Consider the following 11,034-nt stretch of genomic DNA (forward strand, 5'->3'; position numbering starts at 1 on the left):
ACGTCCCTCCCTCCCTCCTCCTCTCTCTCCCTTCTTCCCTCTCTCCCAGCAGTGGAGCGTAACAAGAGCCATGCGATGAGTATAGGATGAGAAGAGGGAACGAGAGGAAGAGAGTGGAACGGACCAGGGAAGAGAGTCTTACACACCACACTCATTGGAACTTGGAGGAGTTGGTGTGCAGCTGGCAAGGTGAGCAAGGATTCTATGACCGGTTTTACAGGTCTCCGAATTTGTCGTGTGTGTGTGTGTGTGTGTGTGTGTCTACATATGTGCTGGAGTGTGGGACATGTTTGTACTAGCATATAGGGCATGCGTGTGTGATGTGTGTGATTTCTCTGAATGTCCCTGAATGAATGCTGGCATTCATGTCTTGATACTTCTATTGAACTGTGTGTGACGGGTTTGCCTTCCCACGGTTTGGGTTGCATAACAGTTTGGTGTGTGTTTAATTAATTGTCATGCGCAGCTACATAAGGTTTAAACGTACAACATATGTGTGTCTCTGCATGTGTGTGACTTTGTGTTTGCATACTATCACTTTAGTATCACATTAGTATCATATCACTTTGCACAGTTAAATAGATAGACAGTTATTGATTGAAAAATAAAAGTATACAGACAGCAAATTAGACTGATCATCAATCAAAATAGGAGGCAGTGAACGTGAAAAAAGGGATTGAGTTGAAGAGCGGTAGAGAGAGTTATCAGTGCGCAGTTTGAAAGGTCAATGATTGACCTTCATGTACAGTTACTCACTCTCCCCAACAGTTACTCACTCTGTCCAACTTTTTTCTGCAATGGTCATTTTAGTGGAGTGTTGAATGTTCATGGTATAATGCATGGATGAGTATTTGTTGTTAATCCAATACGATGCTCATTTGCATTTCCTGTGGTGCAGGAAAAGTGCTCCGGAAGGACCGGATCAAATTAAGATTCCACATCTGTAGACTCGTGTTTGCTCACAGAATTCTAACTGCCATTCAAGTTTTCCATAAAGAATATAACATAGTTATATTTGGCCCAGAAAGTGCTGCGAAGACAGTGTTTGTGAGTTAAAGCTATTATTATTGTGTAAGAGATAGTGAGCAGTATGCCACTGTCAGCCAAAGTTGAGTGTTTCTATGGTTTAGCAGTGTGTGAGAGACTTAAGAGATAACATTGAGGCTGAGTTACAGTCCAGAGAGTTTGCGCTGGGGAAGTTGGAGGAGTTGAAGCATTGCTGTTTGTGAGCGCATGTATGAGGTGCAGTTGGACAAAGGGGTAGCAATTTAGCATGGTGTGGGTGTGTGCATGTCTTATGTGTGGTTGTGTGTGTGTGTGCGCTTGTTAATGTGTGTGGGTGTGTTATTGCGTATGCATACGTGTTTGTGTGTATACTGTATACCCTAGTGTGTGTGTGTGTGTGTGTGTGTGTGTGTGTGTGTGTGTGTGTATACTGTATACCCTAGTGTGTTGCAGATCAAAGGAAAGACAGAGTCGGACTCTCCTTTACGATATATGGCAGTTTTACTTACTGTAACAGTTGCAGAAGTGCCTTGTCCATGTAGTCTATAATTAACTCACAATATTTACAATGTTTTTGAACTTACTCTCATCCTCAATCCCATTGCTGTTTGTAAGTGATTTTTCCCTGACAGCTTCGAGAGGTACACAATGGCATTTCGGCTTTCGGCATTCTCTCATTTCCCAACATAGTCTGTAGTCTGTCCGCTTACAATATTAACAATGTTTTGGAGCACTCAGGCTTGTTGTTTCAATCTCCCCCCACCCCTCCTTCTCACCAGAGTGATTCCTCCCTCCCTCTCCCTCCCTGCTTTGTGAATGAGGATTCTCTATCTCTGTGCCTTTTCAGTTTCATGCCCAGCTCTGACAGCTGATGGGTGGGGCCAAGGGACATGGTTCAGGTAGCCCTCACAGGCAGCGAGGTCACTCTTCCGAGGTTAGGCCAGGTACTGGAATGTCAGCTATTCACTGCTCGCAGCCCTGGCTGTATCGCTTGCTCCCTCCCTCATCTTCCCACCCCTCTTGCCCTGCATTGCCACATTTGTATTGGAGTGTTGAATAATCACCCTTGGAAGTGCTGGGGTTGGCATTCCTCCTGTTTAAAACCAAACAGAGAAAAGAGAAAGGATATTATAGAGGATGCTCAGTATGCTGTTTATGGTTCCAGTGTGCCAACTTTGTGCCAGCTTTGTGCTAGCAGCATGGGAATGTGTGTGTGTGTGTGTGTGTGTGTGTGTGTGTGTGTGTGTGTGTGTGTGTGTGTGTGTGTGTGTGTGTGTAAGGCTGACACAAAACTGTGTATCTCTGTAACCGACAGTTATGGATGAAGACCATCATGAGAAGAAAATAACCACCATAACCGTTAATGAAAAAAATTCAAATAATTGGGGAACGAACAGCTGACTAAAGACAGGAAAGCCAGGCATTCTTGCGGTTGAGTCTGTTTCTGCCGTAACATGGACTCTTAACAACATGATGACACTTTGTTGCTCCTTGCTGAAACAAGAAAACAAGTCTTCAGTTGCCTAGGAAACACCCCCCACAATGCAGCAGCAGCACACATAGAAATTGACTGAAAATAATGGGTTTGGAACCTCTAACCCAGGCAATTTGACTGGTAAACTATTGGGTGCACTCGCAATGGTTGCCTGGTATTGTGATACAATAATTCTCATGGTAATGTAGAATGTTTATTCAAATGATATTAACTGATGTGGCTCATGCAATGGAATTTATTTTTGGGTATGTGAGTTGAGTTGAATCAACAAATCACAGCACATATTTTAGCACATATTTTACTTCCTGCTTTGCTCCTATGGGTACACTCGCAATGGCCGTTAGTCCACCCGCTATGCCATCATTAACTTGAATACTCCGAGTCGATATTCATAAAAAGGAATTCACATTGACCACGCCCACAAATTGGGGAAAACCAACATTCTTTCATATTGCCCTCCATTGTAAAAGAGCCAACTTCGTTGTAGATTTTTTTTTGTACAGAAATAACAGAACATGCAGCAAAGCTGCTGTGTTGTTCAATGTAGGCTACAAGTAACCAGGTTAAAATACATAAAATCCCGACCTATATTTCTCAATGCTCCCATGTAGGCAAATACAGCCTGCGAGAACAGTCCTGTGGCTTCAGGCTATTCAGGGTGAGAGAGTGGGAAATGTGGTGACCCGGTGTCCAAGTAAGCTACACATAGTTATGTGTGTGGAAATAATTTCTATAGGAGCGCCTGTTCTATTCATTCTAGATCTCCTGATTGTCATATCTTTAAACTGAGCCTGGAGAAAAGTGTTTGTTCTCAGACCTACCCAAGAATGGTAAAGCACCCTTAACTGGTTCTAACAGCTGACCAATCAACTTGCTGCCTGCTCTTAGCAATCTTTTGGGGAAAAATTTGCTATTTCTCTGTTAACAAATTAACAACAGACTTTCACAATGCTTATAGGGAAGGGCACTCAACAAATTACCGATGATTGGCTGAAAGAAATCGATAATAATAAGATTGTGGGAGCTGTAATGTTAGATTTCAGTGAAGCCTTTGATATTATTGACCATCATCTGTTATGGAAAAATGTGTGTGTTATGGATTTACGTCCTCTTCTCATATCATGGGTTGAGAGCTATCTGTCTAATAGAACACAGAGTGTTTTCTTTAATGGAAGCTTCTGTAATGTAAATCATGTAATGTGTGGTATTCCGCAAGGCAGCTGTCTTGGCCCTTTACTGTTCTCTATTTTTACTAATGATCTAACACTAGCTTTAAACAAAGCCTGGTGTCTATGTACACTGACGATTGAACAGTATAAACATCAGCAACCATAAACAAAGAGTTGCAGTCAGTTTTGGAATGGGTGGCTAGTAATAAACTAGTGGGCGACCCATCAGACATGAAAACTATGAAATAACCCATATGGAATCATGTACAGTGGTCCCTCCTTTAAAAGTTGCGAGCTTCCACCGCGAGACTTAGGGGTACCCAGCGTCATGGCTTCATTGCTCCAGACCACCACAACGGGGAGCTAGAGCACTCATTATGCATTTGGGTCTTTTTTTAGGTTTTTATATGACCAACCATATCGAGTGGTTCCAATTACGAATTTTGACGCGAGCCACCCTTGCCTTGTGGCTTCAATAAAGATGGCTGACAAAACATTACGGTGGAACCAGATGTAAGTTGCCATAATGTCACAACGAGTCAAGCAAAAAAAATCAATTGAGAGGAATATGTTAGTTACTGTAGAGACAAACATTTGTGCATATTTGTTTGTCAAAGTAAATTTACGAAAATCGCTATTTAGCAAGTTGACTAGCTAGCATTAGCCATCTAGCTGGTGTTAGGATAATTAATTTGTAATTCGTGTTGTTTAATGTTTTAGGGACCCTTGAGAAAATCAGCAAACCATACTGTCATCTTGTGAAATAGTGGATGTAAAGAATCTAGCTAGCTAAAGCATTTACTGCAAATTGAATGTACAATTGAGTAAGCTTGCCTTGCAATGCAGCTGAAGTTGTTCAATGTAGGTAGCTAACTATTTACTTGCTTATTGTGTAGTGGAAGATACAAATAACTGTATGCGCATGGATGTGTGGCTAGCTACAGTATGTAGCCGATCTGTGTATGGACCCAAAAACGTTAGGTTCTGAACTAGTATTCATACCAGTCTATGAACCTCAGCTGTCATAGCTGTTGTATCAACTTCAAGTCTGAATGGCATTAATGAAGCCTATGGACAGAGTAGAATATAATAACTTTATTGTGCTAAGGATGCAAGTCCTATATACACATGTACTGTAGTTATTACCACACATGAGATCCCCACATTGTAGCCTGTACATTGAATATATTCACTGATCATGTACTCTTCCTTGACAAATAAAGGTGTGGTTCAGGTATGAATCTCTGAAACATTCTTTTTCAGTCATATCAAAGTCCATTATTTGAATGATGCTGTGTCTGCATGTATGTATTACAATTATACACTTCAGTGTTTACCACTCCTGCTCCTGGGACATCAATGATTACGCATTGTAACTATGCAGTAGACTCGAAACATGATTGATTTGTAATTCATATATACAGAAAAAGAACGATGCATATCTAATTCCCTTCATCTGCATTAATCTGAGGACACAGGATAGTATTTCAATGAGATACTTAATTTCAACCAGTGGAGAATGTGAAACGCTTTATTGAAAGAAGTTCATTATCCAGGTGTTATAAATGCATTATAATTATAATATTATAAATACAAGTTCAACATGTACTTCAATGCACATATGGTGTGCATTATACAATGAGGAGGAAAGATGAGGTGGGAAGAAAGGTGTGGAAGACAGAAAGGGAAAGAGGTAAGAACAGAGGCAGACAGTGTATGATTCATGAATTACAGTGCTACCCTAATATTCTCTCAGTTCATCACAACTGCGGTGTCTCCTAACAAGCCTTGGGCCCGCAGTTGGCCCGAAGGTTATCTTAAGAGCGGGTGAGGTGGCGATGACGGGACTGGCTTCCTCTCTCACATCAAAACATGCAGACGAGTGACAGATTGATAGAGAGAGCATGTTTTTTTAATTCAAACACAGTCAGTCATCTTAAATCGGGAGGTGAAATGCAAAACTGGCCTTGGATCATTAACTCTGGGACTACTACATCTCTGTTTGTATTTCAATGTAAAGCATCTTTTTATTAGTACTTCCTGTTGACCCGACCAATTTGACATCTCACCTATGATGATGCTGTGCCCTCTGTGTCAGCCAGTTCAGATGCGGGAGGGGTTCACCAAAACTGCTGATATAACCTACAGGATTTAGGGAGAAGGGATGAAATGAAGAGACTTATTGTGTGTGTGTGGTCTCACCTGCTGTCCACACCAAGTGGCTACAGAGTACTTTATGCTGAAAACAGACACTTGAGGACAAACAATAGAAGATAATGTCAATAGAAGATACTGTTGGAGTGTACCTTCATATAGCATATAACAATTTGCCTGTGAACAACCACACCTTCATACAAACGTGCTACTGTATGCAGAATTCTTGACGCACAACCGAAGATGCTACCATGTCCTACCAGCACGCCCACAAGCGAGCCACTGAAAATGATGAATGATGACACATGGAAGAGGGAAAGAAATGAGATGGGAACAGCAATTTGTTGCAAGTTGGGGAGGAGGGCTAATAGCTGAACAATAGACTATTCAACCTTTAATAAAGAATAGTCTAAAAGCCGAGCTAGGTGTGAAACCTCCCCCCCTCCTGACACAGACCAGATTTGCACGACCAAGGGGTAGCTTGCTACTCAATGTAATAAAGTAATGACTTTTCAAATAAGTTACCTTATTTGACAATTTGTTAGCTACGCTGTCCTTATGAACCACATTGCATACCATTACAGCAGTATGTACCGTATGTTAGCTAGCTACCTAACATTACTAGTTATACATCAAACAGTATATTAACTATAGGCTAACTACCCAACGTTTATTGACTTGATTATTGTCGTCATTCTTAGCTTAGCTAAATGGTACAGTCGTTGTGCTTTCTCAATGGACATTCGGGTGTTTTCGTAAATTCGTTCTGGCTATCTATAGGCTGGACAATACAACGAGTCAAATTTCACCCAAGGCTGAAAACGGCTTAAGAACGTTGGCTAAACTGGAACACTAGGGCGAGCCCATAGCAAATTAATGGAATCAAACATTTGCAGAGCCTGTTTTCAATCAAATCAATCAATCAAATGTATTTATAAAGCCCTTCTTACATCAGCTGATGTCACAAAGTGCTGCAAAGAAACCCAGCCTAAAACACCAAACAGCAATCAATGCAGGTGTAGAAGCACAGTGGCTAGGAAAAACTCCCTAGAAAGGCCAAAACCTAGGAAGAAACCTAGAGAGGAACCAGGCTATGAGGGGTGGCCAGTCCTCGTCTGGCTGTGCCAGGTGGAGATTATAACAGAACATGGCCAAGATGTTCAAATGACCATAGATGACCAGCAGGGTCAAATAATAATAATCACAGTGGTTGTCGAGGGTGCAACAGGTCAGCACCTCAGGAGTAAATGTCAGTTGGCTTTTCATAGCCGATCATTCAGAGTATCTCTACCGCTCCTGCTGTCTCTAGAGAGTTGAAACAGCTGGTCTGGGACAGGTAGCACGTCCGGTGAACAGTTCATGGTTCCATAGCCGCAGGCAGAACAGTTGAAACTGGAGCAACAGCACGGCCAGGTTGACTGGAGTGATGCTTAGAATTTATTTTACCACTACAATCTGTTCGTCGGACGAAACTGGAAAAAAACTTGTATAGAAAGTAAACATCCGCACCTCGATGGTGGCAACTGTGCTTATGTCTGCGTAATGAGAAAGTATGCTAACAATAAAATATTTTATTTCTCATCTAGCAAACAAGCTCGCTGCCCAGACTTACATAATTACAAAGAGGAGATTTTCCTGATTAAAATGGTGCCCGTGTTACAGTTTTGCTTCCATCCCTCTCATCGTCCTTACCTGGGCTCGAACCATGGACCCTCTGCACACATAGAAAAGAGCCACCCTCGAAGTATCGTTACCCATCGCTCCACAAAAGCCACGACCTATGCAGTGCGAAGGGAACAACTACTTCAAGGTCTCAGAGCGAGTGACGTCACCAATTGAAACGCTATTAGCACTCACCCCGCTAACAAGCTAGCCATTTCACACCGGTTACACCTGGCTTGAAAAAAATCTAAAGATACACATTGTGAGATATTTGGCGAAATAGACAGACATGCCTATATTTCCCCCAGAGGAAACAATGGGAAGACCGCAGAGTTCCAATATAATTTTTGTTGTTTACATTTTAACAATAAAACAATGTGAGCATGTCTCATTGCCAACAAAAGTGAAGCAGGCACTGTGACATTGAACAATATGCTGGGAATAGAACGTTCGGAAGGCGAGTTGGTGCCATGGTGCTCATTAGAACTAATAGGAGCTGGCAGAGTGAAAAATGCACAGAAATAAGGCCTGTTTTTTTATGGTTTTGTTAAAACGACGGCAAGCAGCTGGGAAATATGGTCATAATAAGAAACTGGGTGTCACGATCGTCGTAAGAAGCGGACCAAAGCGCAGCGTGGTGTGAATGCATCATTTAATAGATATAGCCTGTACAACCCCACTTCACCACAGTCTTTCTCCGCCTCCGTGGCATCCTAAACACGGCAACCCTCGCCGCCGACCTCGGACTGGGGACCCTAGAAATGGGTCCCGAATGGACAGGAGATTCCGGCAGCACCAGGGTGAAGGATGACTCCGGCGGCGCCGGACAGGCGGGAAGCTCCGGCGGCGCCGGACAGGCGGGAGGCTCCGGAGAGGGAGGCTCCTGCGTCTTTGGACTGAGGGGCTCTGGCGCCTCTGGACTGAGCGGCGGAAGCTCTGGCAGCGCTGGACGGAGGAGCTCTGTAGGGATGAGATGGAGAGACAGCCTGGTGCGGGGGGCTGCCACCGGAGGGCTGGTGCGTGGAGGTGGTACTGGATAGACCGGACCGTGCAGGCGCACTGGAGCTCTTGAGCGCAGAGCCTGCCCAACCTTACCTGGTTGAATACTCCCGGTCGCCCTGCCAGTGCGTCGAGGTGGAATAGCCCGCACTGGGCTGTGCTGGCGAACCGGGGACACCATGCGTAAGGCTGGTGCCATGTACGCCGGCCCAAGGAGACGCACTGGAGACCAGATACGTAGAGCCGGCTTCATGGCACCTGGCTCGATGCCCACTCTAGCCCGGCCGATGCGAGGAGCTGGTATGTACCGCACCGGGCTATGCACCCGCACTGGGGACACTGTGCGCTCCACAGCATAACATGGTGCCTGCCAGGTCTCTTCGCCCTCCGGTAAGCACAGGAAGTTGGCGCAGGTCTCCTACCTGGCTTCGCCACACTTCCTGTGTGCCTCCCCCAAGAAATGTTTGGGGCTGACTGTCGGGCTTCCATCCACGCCGCTGTGCTGCCTCCTCATACCAGGGCCTCTCCGACTTCGCCGCCTCCAGCTCTTCCTTGGGGTGGCGATATTCTCCTGGCCCAGGGTCCTTTACCCTCCAACTCGTCCTCCCATGTCCATTCCTCCTTGCGCTGCTCCCACTGCCTGTCACCACGCCGCTTGGTCCTTCGTTGGTGGGTGATTCTGTCACGATCGTCGTAAGAAGCAGACCAAAGCGCAGCGTGGTGTGAATGCATCATTTAATAGATGATGAAAAACACGAAATAAACTGTACAAAAACAATAAACAAATAACGACCGTGAAGCTATCATAAGAACTGTGCTGACACAAACAACTAACATAGACAATCACCCACAAACAAACAGTGAAACCCAGGCTACCTAAGTATGATTCTCAATCAGAGACAACTAATGACACCTGCCTCTGATTGAGAACCATACTAGGCCGAAACATAGAAATCCCAAAATCATAGAAAAACAAACATAGACTGCCCACCTCAACTCACGCTCTGAACATACTAAATAACGACAAAACAAAGGAAATAAAGGTCAGAACGTGACTCTGGGCTCCACGGCGGATGCAATGAACTCGTTTTTATCAGAAAAGAACGTTGTTAAAAATGTAATCTGTCCAACCTACTATCAACAGAGATTTCAGAGCACTCTCGTCTGAGTGTACCAGAGCGCAGAATAATAATTTTGCGAGCGCTCAACACCCGTTAAATATGGCCGGTGTCAGTAAACGTCGGGGAAAATAATTAATTAAATTGTTTCCAGCAGCACATTTACACTCTGGTTAACATGAAAACTGTCTTACCAGCTCTGCTAGGCCGAGTAAAATGGTCAGAGTCGTCTCATTTGTGTCTGGAAGTAGCTAGCCAACATTAGCTTGGGTGCTTGATTGCCGTTATAAGGCCAGAACGCTCAAATTAACCATACTCCTCGGCTCTAATGTCAAGTGTGCCCCCCGAGAGCGAAACGGTCTGAATTTACAAACTGACAATTAATCAAATTGACTACTAATCAAATTAGTTAAGCCAAATTTCTTAAAATCGATCCCATATACTATGTTATTACAAAAAAGGTTTAAAATTCTCTGGTAATGCCAATACGGAATACTATAAAATGCTTCTCAAACTAGCAATAACTTGCAGTAACAGAAGAAATGGCTGAGAATTAAATGATGTGCCACAGGGTGTGGTGCAGTATGACGCAACTTTTAAAGGAGGAACCACTGTAGTAACCAAAAAAGTGTTAAACAAATCAAAAAATATTTTAATTTAGTAGCCACCCTTTCCCTTGATGACAGCTTTGCACACTCTTGTCATTCTCTCAACCAGTTTCATGAGGTAGTCACCTGGAATGCATTTCAATTAACAGGTGTACCTTGTTGATTTGTGGAATTTCCTTCCTTCTTAATCCATTTGATCCAATCGGTTGTGTTGTGACAAGGTAGGGGGGGGGGGCATACAGAAGATAGCCCTATTTGGTAAAAGACCAAGACCATATTATGGCAAGAACAGCTCAAATAAGCAAAGGAAATGACAGTCCATTATAACGCTAGCGTCCCACCTGGCCAGAAGCCAGTGAAAATGCAGAGCACCAAATTCAAATAAATTACTTTAAAAATCAAACTTTCATGAAATCACACATGCAAGATAGCAAATTAAAGCTACACTTGTTGTAAATCCAGCCAACATGTCAGATTTCAAAAAGGCTTTTCGGCGAAAGCAAACATTGCTATTATCTGAGGATAGCACTATAGTAAACAAAGAGAGAGAAGCATATTTCAACCCTGCAGGGCGACACAAAACGCAGAAATACAAATATAATTTATGCCTTACCTTTGACGAGCTTCTTTTGTTGGCACTCCAATATGTCCCATAAACATCACAAATGGTCCTTTTGTTCGATTTATTCAGACGATATATATCCAAAATGTCAATTTATTTTGCGCGTTTGATCCAGAAAACACCGGTTCCAACTTGCGCAACGTGACTACAAAATATCTCAAAAGTTACCTGTAAACTTTGCCAAAACATTTCAAATGACTTT

This window comes from Oncorhynchus clarkii, chromosome 2 (assembly GCF_045791955.1).
Source record: "Oncorhynchus clarkii lewisi isolate Uvic-CL-2024 chromosome 2, UVic_Ocla_1.0, whole genome shotgun sequence".
In the NCBI taxonomy this organism is placed as follows: Eukaryota; Metazoa; Chordata; class Actinopteri; order Salmoniformes; family Salmonidae; genus Oncorhynchus; species Oncorhynchus clarkii.